The sequence below is a fragment of the Chiloscyllium plagiosum genome, chromosome 2 (assembly GCF_004010195.1).
Source record: "Chiloscyllium plagiosum isolate BGI_BamShark_2017 chromosome 2, ASM401019v2, whole genome shotgun sequence".
In the NCBI taxonomy this organism is placed as follows: domain Eukaryota; kingdom Metazoa; phylum Chordata; class Chondrichthyes; order Orectolobiformes; family Hemiscylliidae; genus Chiloscyllium; species Chiloscyllium plagiosum.
In genome coordinates, this window is record NC_057711.1 from 56,697,164 (window position 1) to 56,711,534 (window position 14,371).

General features: G+C 39.6%; 1 protein-coding gene across 7 annotated transcripts in view; it reads left to right on the forward strand.

The window, feature by feature from the left end:
• The window catches only part of pam (peptidylglycine alpha-amidating monooxygenase), a 228,796-nt gene that overhangs the window by 52,543 nt on the left and 161,882 nt on the right, over nt 1-14,371 (forward strand). The window lies entirely within an intron of this gene.

The window sequence follows — 14,371 nt, forward strand, 5'->3', positions numbered from 1 at the left end:
GATAGGAAGGAGACCAGAATTGCATGCAATATTCCAACAGATAAAATAATGTAACACCATAGTAATGGAATTTTAATATATGTAAGGACGGTGTATAAATAGGCTGTTTAAGAACTGTATTTCGGGATTCTATTGACGCCTCGCACTTGTGCAACTTGCGGTTGCTGAATAAGAGACTTTTCACCACTGCCCGATTTTGGTTGTTATTTGAACGTGATCCCATAGGGTGTAAATCATTTAGGACTAAGGTAAGGAGAAATTTCTTCAGAGTGGTGAGCCTGAGAAATTCTCTGCCGTAGAAAAGCAGTTGAGAACCAAAACTTTGAATATTTTTAAGAAGGAGTTAGATACAGTCATCAAGAATTAAAGGTAGTAAGTAGAAAGATGAGCAATGACCAAATTGTTTTGGGGAGCAGGTTGAGTCAAAAGGCCTGCCCTGTTTCTATTTACTATGTCTCTCTCAGTTATTAACATAGCTTGCAAATAACTGACGCTCCGGCGCTAATACGTGCAACACTTCACTAGTCGCAGCTATCAACTTGAGGATGTACTGTTCATACCTGCTCTTTGCTTCCTGTTTAGTAACTAATTCTCTTCCCATGCAAGTGGGCGGCACGGTGGCATAGTGGTTAGCTCTGCTGCCTCGCAGCGCCAGAGACCCGGGTTCAATTCCCGCCTCAGGCGACTGACTGTGTGGAATTTGCACGTTCTCCCCGTGTCTGCGTGGGTTTCCTCCGGGTGCTCCGGTTTCCTCCCACAGTCCAAAGATGTGCAGGTCAGGTGAATTGGCCATGCTAAGTTGCCCGTAGTGTTAGGTAAAGGGGTACATGTAAGGGTATGGGTGGGTTGCGCTTCGGCGGGGCGGTGTGGACTTGTTGGGCTGAAGGGCCTGTTTCCACACTGTAAGTAATCTAATCTAATCTAAAAAAAGTATATTGCCCCCAACCCCATAAGATCTAATTTTGCCTATTTGTGGTATCTTATCAAATGCTCTTTGCAAATATAGGTATACAGTACCCTTTTATCTCCCTTGTCATATCTTCAAAAAGCTTTACATTTATCCATAAGCCCACAATAAATAGGAGTCATTAGGCCATTTGGCCCGTTGAGCCTGCTCTGCCATTGAATAGAATCATGGCTGATCTGACATTCCTCACATCCACTTTCCTGTATTTTACCCGTAACCCTTGATTCCCCTACTAATCAAGAAGCTACCTATCTCCTCTTTAACTGTATCCAAGGAATCTGCCCCACTGCTCTCTGGGACAAGGAGTTCCAAAAAACTATCAACTGGCTCAGAAACTATTCCCCCTCATCCCAGTTTTAAATAGATGCCTTTTTTATTCTGAGATTGTGACCTCCGGCCCTGAACTCTCGCATGAGGGAAAGCATCATTTCAACATTTCCCCTGTCAAGCCTGTTAAGAATCCGGTATGTTTTAATGAGATCACCTCTCATTCTTCTGAATTTCAGTAAGTAGAGTCCGAACCTGTTTAGCCTTTGCTCATAAGACAGTCCCTCCATACCACGGATCATTCTAGTGAATCTTCTCTTAACTGCCTCCAGTGGAATATCTTTCTTTAGAAAATGGGAACCAGAACTCCATCCAATATTCTCGATGTGGTCTCAACAGTACCATGTATCAAATACAAGTTCTCTAGTCATAAAGCCATGGTGACTTGGATGATGCTATGATTTTTTTTTAGTGCATCGTTAAGACTGCTTAAAAAAAATTCTAGCACTTATCTGAAGACTGATATCAGGCTGATTTATTGTTTTCTCTCGCCCGCCTTTCTTGGATAGTGGTATCAAATTTGCTAACTTTCTATAAGCTGCGAACATTCTGGAACCTAGGGAATTTTTAAAATTCATAACCCAGTCACAATCTCTAACTATCTATTTTAAAACCTGAGTATGCAAGCTCTCAGGCCAAAGGAATTTGTCAGATATCTATTCAGTACTAGTCAGTGTCATGTAGGGGGTACTGCTGGAGAGGATATTCCAGGGCTTGGGCAGTGAAAGACCAACGATATAGCTCCAAGTCAGAATGTTGTGCAAACTGGCGGGGAGTGTGCAGGTGATGGTATCCTCCTGTATCTGCTACCCTTAGCCAACGTGGTGGTGGAGATCTTGGGTTTGGAAGGTGTTGTTGGAGGAGCCTTGGTGAGTTGCTGCAGTGCATCATTCCATTGCTGCTGCCACTATGCATCAGTGATGAAGGTGTCCACGTTGAAAGTGGCTGTGTATAGGATATTGCTAGGCAATTTTTCACAATACTGGAGGAGATGCCGGTGTTGTAACTGTACTGGCTAGTGACACAGCTAGTTCTGAAACACAGGTCTAAAGTACTATTTTAGGGATGTTGTCAGGGCCAATAGCCATTGCAGTATCCAATGTTTTCACCTGTTTTTTGATATTATCTGGAGGGAATCAAATTCATTGAAGGCTGGTATCTGCAATGTTAGGTATGTCAGGACAAGGCGAAGCTTTATCTTTTGTAAGTAATCCAGTGTTCAAGTTTCACCAATTTGACACATCTTTAGATTTACCTGATTCGGCTTCTGGTATGGCCTCAAACACTCATCATTGAACCGGGATTTTGCAGATTGTGGAATAATAGAATTTTGCTGGTGGTGATAATGGCCCACAGTGCCTTGTGGATGTTCAGTTCAATTTATTCCACTCGGCAGGAAGTCTTGCCACACAATGCAATGGAGACTGAATCCTTTTCCCCAAAGTGACCATTTTTGAGTTTATGGGAGACAGTTAATCTTGAGAACCCAGTATCATTGTTCAGACCACCTGTTTCCAATTTTCCTCCTCTTGAACTTCTCTAGCGAGCATATAAACTGAAGTAGCCATTTATTGAGATTGCGGCTGATCATCTCCCTCAACACTACTATGTTGCATGTCCCTGTCTATCAGTTTCTGCTCAAATTAAATTTCCACAGCCCCCTGGAGTATGGACCCCAAAAATTCACCATCCGAGTAAGAAATTCCTCTTTAATCTCCGAATAAAGAGTAGGCATTTCAGACTCCGTCTCATGGCTTTAGATCAGCGCCTTCCAAATTGGGTGTTAAGACCTCAAAATGGGGTCATGAGCTGAAAGTTTTGAGATCATGACCTTCAAAACAGTAGTGCTGCCATGGAGTTCTGATTTTTCTCCCATCTGCTCTCAAATCTTCTCTCCACTACCCCTTGGTTATCATTGGACTGTTCCCTCCTGAGTTTTAATCAAGGAGTTGTGACAATTTTCAAGGTTTGAAATGCAGTTACAGTGGGAAGAGTTTAAGAAGCACTGTACTAGATTCCTGCCAAGGGAAACATCCTATTTGCATCTACTCTAACATACCCTGTTAAAATCTTGTAACTTCCAATGAGATTATCTTTTTTTCTTCAAACTCTGAAAATTATTTCCTCAGTCTCTGCTTGTACAACAATTCTGCCATCCCAGGGATTTGTCTTGTGAATCTCAGCTGTGCTCCCCTTATGGCAAGTGTATTCTTCCTTAAATAATAAGACTAAAACTCACGCTTCAGAAACAGCGCTTAGTGTTGATGCTGTGATTGCTTTAAAGCCAACACATGTTTTAAAAGTTTGCACTTTAGAAACAGCATCCTCAACTACAGTACAGTAGTTGGGTGTGATCTCATCAAGGCAGTTTTCCATGTCTACATTTATGGTGCCACTTTGACTCTCTGACTTTCAAGAAGATTTTAAGTTGAATTTTTCATGAATTGGGGACCATCACTGCTAATCTTACGTTGATTAGTCTACCTTCAGAATGATTACTGATTCTTTGGTGTGTTCAAACAGCAACTTGTTTATTACATATTAAGGAAATTTGTACAGCTCTACATATTTGATTTTACACAGTTGAAGCTATGATCATTTTCCTTCCAAGTCTGTAATTCTGACATCACCATTGTAGGAGATACTGTTGACACAGCCTCTGACATTGCCCCATACAAACCATAATATTATTGTTCACAAAAGGAATTAGCAACAAAGAAGGAGGTATTTATAGGGAAAGGTGAGTAACATCTGTCTCTGAGCAGTGCCATGAAAGATTAGTCTATTCATATGAATATCAGTGTAGTGAAAATATTAGTGAGCTGGTCATATTACTGATTGGCCTGTTAGTATGAACTATAGTCAGTTCATTTATAACACAGTGGTTGCGCTCTTCTGCAACCCTGTTATAGAAAACTCACGCTTCAGAAACAGCGCTTAGTGTTGATGCTGTGATTGCTTTAAAGCCAACACGTGTTTTAAAAGTTTGCACTTTAGAAACAGCATCCTCAACTCTTCAATCACGTTATAGCGAATTCACATTGACAAAGCGTGCATTACGATGGAATGACCTGTAATTAGAAGATTGGAAAATGAGTTGCTTTTGGTTAGCCGCACAGTTCCCAGTTTCTCCCTTCATTAATATTCCACCTTGCACTTCATGCGCACACATGCCCTGGTTTTGTCACCTCGTCTGCCAATTTTCAACAGAATCCAGGTGTACCCTTTATTCCAACATAAACGACATATCCCAAGCTATCAATCATATGATGGGGAAAGTTCACTGATGTTCATAGTTACATGCAAAAAAATGATTTGCAACTTTGTAAGAAATAATTTCTCAAAACTGTTGAGAATTTACATAAAACGCATGTTGTTTTTCATTCTGTTAGTAATATTTTTAGTACTGGTCTGTGAGAATGGTAAAACCATCCAGTGGGCAAAATTCCACTGTCAAATGTGCATTTTATAACACTGGCTCTGAGAAACTCACCTACTTTTGTAGGTATCCTGTTGTTCACTGAAACCCTGGGTCGGTACACTGGTTGGTAGTAAAAACATCTTAAAGGCAATTGGAGTTGGGCATCGATCAACATCTTTGAAGAGTTTTTGAGTTGTATTTGTAAATTTTATCTTGGCTGAACATGCATAATTTCAATTGATTTGAAGTAGAAAGACTAGTTCTTGTGGAGTTAAATGTGTATCAATTAATTCAATACAGGCCTCTCCAATTTATGAATGTCTGACTTATGAACGCTTGCACTTACGAACGTGATCTCATACAGGGATGTAATTTTAAAGAATCAAGATAAGAACATTCCCTGTACTTATGACTCCTTTATATTGTCCTGCATTGTATTCTGATTTGTGTACAAATCACCCTGTGAATGGATTTGCATACGGAATCCATTTGCAACCCAGGGACTGTCTGAATAGATATTCTGCCCCTGATATTTTTAAATAGCTAATAGTAATGAGAAAAAAAATCAAATAATTGCTTTAGAAAATACATTTTCAAACATTGCTTTATTTGTTTTATATGCATGTCTTGCAAATCACAAGAACAACTGGATTCCTAAAATAAAATATTAAAGTATTCCTCTTTCCCATATATAGTCCAGCGAAAGTTCCAGTTTGATCTTGCGCGCAGTGGCATTCTATCATAAAGGAGATGTTCAACAAGTTAGGCCAGTACTTAGTGAAGTTTATAAAAATGAGAAAAAGGTTATTAAAACATGTAAGATTTTTAGGGAAAGCTCAGGTCTGGCAGCATCTAGTGTAATGGTGTAAAAACAATTTGCTGCCTTTCTTGTTCACTGTATCTGTATGTTAACTGTTAGTGACTCATGGACAAGAAAATCTGTTCTTTTGACAACACTTCATAGCCCCCCTCAGAACCCCTCATAGCCCCCCTAAACACGCTCAGAATTTTATTTAGTCACAATTAAAGTCCGTAGGAAAGACTTTATGGAAAATGTCCTAAGACCATAGAGAGCTGCCTCCACATGAGAAAAAGCGATGGTCGTGTCTAACAAATAGCTTTTGCATTCCTGTTTGGCTAAGTAAATTGGGCATCCTTGCATTTCTTCACATTTATATCATCTGCCTTTTTTTGTCCATTCATATGGCCTCTCCAAATTTCCTTTAAGTGTCTTCATGTCATTGCCCTAATTCCCTCCAACCTACTTTTGTGTCATCTGCAAACTTAGAAACATTGTTTAATCTCTACATCCATGTAATTGACATAGATTGAGTGTAGTTGGAGCCAAAACACTGATCCTTGCAAAACTCCAGGAGTCACAGCTTGCATCTGTGAACGATCTATTTATTTCTACTGTTTTCTGTGTGTTTACCTTTTCTTAACGTTTTCTGAAAATCTAAGTATACCACATCTGTTTCCACCTCATCGATTCAGTTAGTTAAACCCTCAAAGAACTCAAAAGAAACTGAAAACGAAAGCGAACTGGGAAATGTCAAAATATTACCGAGGTACAGCCTCAGGCAGCCTTTTTATGACTTGGTCAACTGGCTAATCTTAATGTGTGAATCAAGGTAATGAATGTTGGAGTCCACTCAACCCATAGAGGGTTGTCCTTATGGAGAGTCTACTCAGTACTTTCTAGTTAGGTCAAGAGCCAGTGATCAGGTACAGAAATAATGGCTAGATTCATTCCACTGTTGGTATCAGAGTGGGAATATGTAATTTTATCCTCCTCTAACTATTAATCTTCCAGCTGTTTGTGATTAGACCAAATAGCTGATTATTTTGCAGTGAGCATGTGCTGAATAACCAAAGCAACATAGACACCTGTTTAAAAAAAAACACTAATTTTATACCAATAAATTATTTTTAACTGGATTTTTAAAATTCTGTGACAATTCTTAACCATTAAAAATTTTCCAAGAGCAATACATTTTATCATAAACTGTCTTGACGCAGTAAGTAAATGTGAATTGGACTTATTTTATCCAAATGTCTTATCTTAAAAAATGTTTTGTCAGATAATATCTTCCTTGTACTACCGTATCAAGTCAATCTTGAGCAGGAAAATTGAAAGGAACATTTGATTATGATGAATGTAAGGAGTGAAGCTATAGTTCTACTGTTTATCGTTAAACACGCTCAGAATTTTATTTAGTCACAATTAAAGTCCGTAGGAAAGACTTTATGGAAAATGTCTTAAGACCATAGAGAGCTGCCTCCACATGAGAAAAAGCGAAGGTCGTGTCTAACAAATAGCTTTTATGCCTTTGTTAAAATATCAGAGCCAAGGTGAATGTTAGTCATCTGTGGAACTCATTCAAAGCAATACAATTTCGCTACAAGAATGTCAGAACTCTTAAGAATTATTTTTGAAATTATTTTTACTTGAAATTATTTGGATAACTGCAATTCAGTGGTTCCATCACCTTTTGTAGTAAAAGTTTAAAAAAAGTGTACATTTCCTCTAAGTTTCAATCTTATTTCTAATGAGATCTTTTTCATGCTCTCTGACTGAGGGAACAGCATGACTGACCAGGTAACAATTAAAATTTTAAAGTTAAAAGGGAAAATTATGATTTAGTGTCATGTCTTCCCTTCTGCTAAGTTGCGTTCTTAACCAGTTATTTTAAATTAATGGTTTTTGAGAGAGTTTTCAGAAATTCAGTATCAACAATGTGCTATTCAAATATTACCAACATAATTTCTAACCTTAACTCATTATGGATGGTGATTTTTATTTTTGTTTTAACTAAATCGCAGCATATACAATGACTTTAGACACTTCAAACCTTCCAAAAACCGTGGTTACATTTTATAGTCAGTCAATAAATTTATCAGTCTAAGAAAGAAAGTATCTAAATGTTTGAACATGTCTGCAATGGAAGTGTACATTTGTGCAGGAATTATGGTAAAGTTGGACTCTGAAAAGTGTATGACTGGGTAGCTGATAAGGACAGGAGTAATCATGGGTTGAGTAGGCTCCAATATTTATTATCTTGACACTCATGGAAGATTAGCCTGTTGACCTAGTTATAGACTGGCTGCCTGAAGCTGTACCTGAGTAATATTTTGATATTTCCCTGTTAACGTTTTCAATTTTGTTTGTTCTTTTGAGGGTTTAATTAGCAGAATTGATGAGGAGGAACAGATGGATGTGGTATACTGAGATTTTCAGAAAGTATTGAGAAATGGTAAACAGACAGAAAACAGAAGAAATAAATGGAGAATTCATAGATTTGCTGATTGACTAATGGATTCTGCAGGGATCAATAGTTAGGCTCCAGCTATTCACAATTGATAACAATGAATGTGGAAATTAAATATAATATTTCCAAGTTTGCAGATGACACAAGTTGGAAGGAGTTGTGAAGATAATGTAAATAAATTTTAGAAGGTTTTGGGGAGGCTGAGTGGGCAAAAGAATTGGCAGATGATATAAAAGTGAAGAATAGCAAGGATATCCACTTTTGTCATATTGTTACAGCATGAATACAGGCCCTTTGGCCCAAATTGGTCCATGCCGACCAAAATGTCCATCCATTCTAGCTTTTTATTTCCTCCACTTGGCCATATCCTTCTAATCCTTTCCTATCCATGTATTTGTCCAAATGCCTGTTGAATGTTGGTAACGTACATGTCTCAACCACTTCTGCTGGCAACTCATTCTGTATGCATACCACCCTCTGTGTTTTAAAAAGTTGCCCCTCAGGTTCCCTTTTATTCATTCCGCTCTAACCTTAACCTGATGCCCTTTAGTCCTCGATTCCCCAAAGCTGGGAAAAAGACTGAGTGTGTTCAACCTATCCATGCCTCTCACAATCTTATACACCTCTATAAGGTCTCAGTCTCCTACGCTAACCCTCTCCCCATAACTCAGACCATTGAGTCCAAGCAACATCCTTGAAAATTTCTTCTACATTCTTTACAGTTTAATAGCATTCTTCCTATAATATGATGACCAAAACTGAACACAATACTCCAAATGCACCCTCACCAATGTCCTGTAAAACTGCAACATAACTTCCCAACTTACATACTCAATGGCCTGACTGATGAAGGCCAGTGTGCCAAAAGCCACCTTCATTGCCCTGTCTACCTATGACTCCACTATCAGAGAACCATGCACCTAAACTCCAAGCTCCCTCTGTTCCACTACTTAAGGCCCTATCATTCACCATGAAGCTCCTACCTTGATTTGAATTTCCAAAATGCAAGATCTCACACTTATCTATATTAAATTCCATTTGCCATTTCTTGTCCCACCTCCCCAGCTGATCAAGGTCCTACAATTTCTGATAACCTTCCTCACTCTCCACGTACTGCTTTTGTTTTGTCATCAGCAAACTTACTAATCATACCTTGTACATTGCTCTAGATAACAAACAGTACTGGGCCCAGTACCAACCCCTGAGGCACTCCACTAATCACAGGCCTCCAGTTCAACAAGCATCCTTCTACTATTACCCTCAGCTTCCTACCATCAAGCCAATTTTGTATCCAATTTGCCAGCTTGCCCTGGATTCCATGCGATCTAACCTTCAAGAGCAGCCTACCATATGGAACCTTATCTAAGACCTTATTGAAATCCATATAGACCATGTCTACCACCCTTTCCTCGTCAACCTTCCTGGTCACTTCATCAAAGAATTCTAACAAATTTGAGAGGCATGACCTCACACTTTAAGTCATGCTGACTATTCCTAATCAAACCCTGTCTTTCCAAATGCATGTATGTCGTATCCCTTCAAATCTTCTCAAGTAACGTACCCACTACAGCTGTTAAGCTTACTGGTCTTCTTGAATAAGTGCACAATATTTGCTACCCTCCAATCTTCTGGGACTTCACCTGTGGCTAATGATGATGCAAAAATATCAGCCAGGGCCCCTGCAGTTTCTTCTCTAGCCTCTTGCTGTGTTCTTGGATATACTGATCAGGGCCAGGATGCTTATTCACCTTCATACATTCCAATACATCCAACACCACCCCTATTGTGATATGGACTGTCCCCAAATTATCACCACTAACTTTCTCAAGTTCCCAAGTCTTCATGTTTACCATGGAGAATTACATCAAAGAGAAATACTCCTTGAGAATCTCGCTCATCTCCTGCGATTCTACACATACATGTCCACTTTGATCCTTGACGGGCCCTATTCTTTCTATTTGCCTTTAAAATACCTCTTAGGATTCACCCTAATCTTCTCAGCCAAGGCAGTCTCATGCTCCCTTTTCGCCCTTCTGATTTCCTCCAGGGATTCCCTTGATCCCAACTGCTAGTACCTGAACCACACCTTTTTGTTTTCTCTGGTTAAAGCCTCAACATCTCTTATCATCCAGCGTTCTCTATTCCTGCCAATTTTTCCCTCCACTGTCACAGGAACACACAGACCTTGAACTCTAGCTATATCACTTTTAAAGGCCTTCCAGTTGCCAGAGGTTTCTTTGCCTGCAAGCAACCTACTCTAATCAACCCCTGCAAGCTCATGATTAATTCCATCAAAATATGCCTTGCCCTAATTTAATACTTGAACAGTGGATTGGTTTTGTTCCTCTCCATATCTATTTAAAATTAATAGTTCTATGGTCACTGGTCCCAAACTACTGCCCCACTGTCATCTCTGTTACCTGCCCTGTCTTATTTCCCAAGAATAGGTTGAGTGTTGCCCCTTCCCGAGTAGGACCTCTATATACTGCTTGAGGAAACTTTCCTGAATGCACTTAACGAATTTCACCCATTCTAAGCTCTTCACGCTCTGGCAGTCTCAGTCTGTTAAGACAATTAAAATGCCCTACTAGACAACCCTATTATTCTTGCAAGTCTCCCCAGTCTCCCTGCATATTTGTTCCTCTAGTTCCCGTTGACTCTTTGGGGGCATACGGTGCAACCCCAGTAACATCACCATCTGCTTATTTCTTAGCTCCACCCACAACCTCACTGGATTACTGCTGTGATATTTGCCTTAATCAAAAATGCAATTCCTCCTTCCCTCATTCCATGACCTCTGTCCTGCCGAAAGCACCTGTACCCTGACACATTAAACTGCCAGTCCTGTGCCTCCTTCAGCTATGTTTCTGTAATGGCTATAGTATCCCAATCTCTCATACCTATCCACTCCGAGTTTGTCGGCCTTGCCTTTCGGCCCTCTTGCATTGAAATAAATGCATTTAATCCCACAGGCATTCCTTGCTCCCTGTCGTGTTCCAGCCTGACCTGTCTCTTCATCCTACTATTTCTGATTACTGTATCTCCTTCGAGTCTTGTACTTGCCTCCCTGCTGTTGAGGATTCCACCCCCCTGCCAATCTAATTTTAAACCCTTCTCCCCTTGCAGTGCAAGCAAACCTGGCTGTCAAGATATTGGATCCTGTCTAGTTCACCTTTGTCCCAGAAAAGAGCCGATTGATCTAAAAGTCTGAATCCCTGCCCCCTACCAATTCTTTAGCCAGGCATTTTTTTGCTATATCCTCCTGTTCTTACCCTCACTGGCACGTGACACTGGAAGTAATCAGGACCTCAGCCCTATATCTTCCTATGTCATTTGTGCCAACATGCTCAATAACTTCTGGCTGCTCATTATTCCTCTTAAGAATGTTCTGCAGCCACTCTGACACATCCTGGGATCACTAGTTTGCAGCCTCAGGATCTCCTATCTGTCCCCCTGACTATCGAATCTCCTATCGCTAAAGCCGTGTTTTCCTTTACCCTTGCCTGTTGTGCCCAAGGGCCAATTGTAGTGCCACTAACTTGGGGACTGCTGCTTTCCCTGAACAGTCATCTCCCCCCAACAATATCCAAAATGGTATACTTGTTTTCAAGCGGAATGGCCACAGGGTATTCCTGCACACTCTGCCTATGCCCTTTGCCTTTCCTGGTGGTCACCCAGCTACTCTCTGTCTGCATCTTAGGTGTGACTACCTCACTAAACCTCTTGCCTATGTCGTACTCAAAATCTTGGATGATCCTGAGTGCATTCAGCTCCCTAAAATGGTCTTCCAAACAGCCAGCCAAACAGAAATGTTGTGCACTTTAATGGTGAGGCTAGGAAGTGTTGCAATTTCTTGTCCATGAGTCACTGACAGTTAACATGCAGATACAGTGAACAATTAAAAAGGCAAATGTTTTTACACCATTACGCTAGTTGCTGCTAGACCTGCTGAATTTCCCTTAAGAATCTTGCATGTTTCAACAACGTCTCCTCTCTCTTTTCTGACCTCCAGTAAGTACAGGTTCATTTTGTTTGAACTTCTCCTCTCCGTGTCCAGAATCAAACTAGTAAACTTTCTCTGGACTGCCTCCAATGTCAGGGTATAGACCTGATGAAAAGCTTATGCTCGAAATGTCGATTGTCATTCTCGGATGCTGCCTGACTGGCTATGCTTTTTGACTCTGATCTCCAGCATCTTCAGTCATCATTTTCTCCTATAGAGTTCCTTTAAACAAGGAGCCCAATATTGTTCACTGTATTTTCGGTGTGGTCTAACGTGTCTCGTTTTAGCAAGACTTTCCTATATTTATACTCTTTCTTTTGAAATAAAAATCAACTTTTCATTTGCTTCTCTGATGACCTGCTGAACTTGTATGCTAGCACTTTGTGATTCATGCGTGAGGGCACCTAAATCTCTCTTTGCTGTTTCGCAATTTTGATAAAATTCAGCTCCTTTATTCTTCCAAAATTAATGACCTTACATTCTCCCACTTTATGTTGTATATCCCAAGCTTTTCTCTTTTTGCGCATCATTTTGCTTCCCACACATTTTTGTCTCATAGCTACATTAATTTCCATCATCCAAGTCATTAAAATGTTTTGTAAATAATTGTATCTCCAGCATTGGTTCGTGGTTGTTACAGGTCATTGGGAAATGCAGCACACGCCTGATCTCTGTCTTTGCAAAAATACTATCCTAGCACCATGGCTTTATTTTCATTAAGTAGCTTTGTGTGACACATTAAGAAATGCCATTTGCAAATCCAAATATATATTACATCTACTGGTTTCCTTTTATATATCCTGCTTGTTAGCTCCTCAAAGATCTCTAAATTTGGCCAGCATGGTTTCACCTTCATGAAGCCATGCTGACTCTGTTTAATTATTTTATGTATTTCTAAACGGTCTGCTATCACAATCTTTAAAATAGACTGTGACATTTTCCTAATGACTGATTTAGTTAACTGATCTACAGTTATGTTTTTTTGTCTCATGCTGTTTTTGAAGAAGGATATTATACTGGCAGTTATGAAGTCTTCATAGGAAATGTCAACAATGAAGTTTCCAATGGAGTTTGAGATTTATGGAAGATTCTTAATATTTTGGATGAATTAAATATTTTGATTTTTATCTACTGAAATGACACTGACTTGAATGCTGTACAGCATTGACTGAAAGTGAGTTTCTAATATTGTAATTATTTTTAAATGATCTATATCGATATCAATGATCTTAAAGCAATGCAAACTAAAATGCATTCAGAACCTCTTTCACATACTTACCTGTTTTTGCTCGATCTTAGAGTGAATCCTACATGAATTAGTTTTAGTGAACACTTAAGTCATATGGCATATATATCATATATCATATAGCACATAGTAAAGGTTGTGCATTTCGCATGGATGCTAATGAGATGAGCATTTATTTATTTGCATATTCAATTTTTAAAAAATAATTCTAATGAGGTATTTTAATGACGTTCTGTTTAAAATCTGTGCATACTATGTATGCTTTCCCTTATCCAATTAGTTTCCTCTTCAAAACCTATTAACTTCGCCAAGCATGTCTTGCTTTTATCAATATTGTGCCTGATAACTAAACATGAAAACCTCTGATGTAAGTCTTTTGATACCGTAACCTAATATAAAATTGAAATCTTAAACACAACTGTTGGAATAATTGAGCAGACTGAAGTTGACAAATCAGACATTGTTATTGTACATTGTGCAAATAAGCCATACCCATAGCAGCAATCAGTGCTGACACAGAATTTACATGTAATGAATAAATTATTTCTTGGTATCAGAAATATTACAAAACAAAGATAATGTTTTCTAATACACATCATAGTACTTAGTCATAGAGATGTACAGCATGGAAACAGACCCTTCGGTCCAACCTGTCCATGCTGACCAGATATCCCAACCCAATCTAGTCCCACCTGCCAGCCCCCAGCCCATATCCCTCCAAACCCTTCCTATTCATATACCCATCCAAATGCCTCTTAAATGTTGCTATTGTATCAGCCTCCACCACATCCTCTGGCAGCTCATTCCATAGACATACCGCCCTCTGTGTGAAAAGATTTCCCGTAGGTCTCTTTTATATCTTTCCCCTCTCACCCTAAACCTATGCCCTCTAGTTCTGGATTCCCCGACCCCAGGGAAAAGACTTTTCCTATTTACCCGACCCATGCCCCTCATAATTTTGTAAACCTTTATAGGGTCACCCCTCAGCCTCCGACGCTCCAGGGAAAGCAGCCCCAGCCTGTTCAACCTCTCCCTATAGCTCAAATCCTCCAACCCTGGCAACATCCTTGTAAATCTTTTCTGAACCCTTTCAAGTTTCACAACATCTTTCCGATAGGAAGGAGACCAGAATTGCATG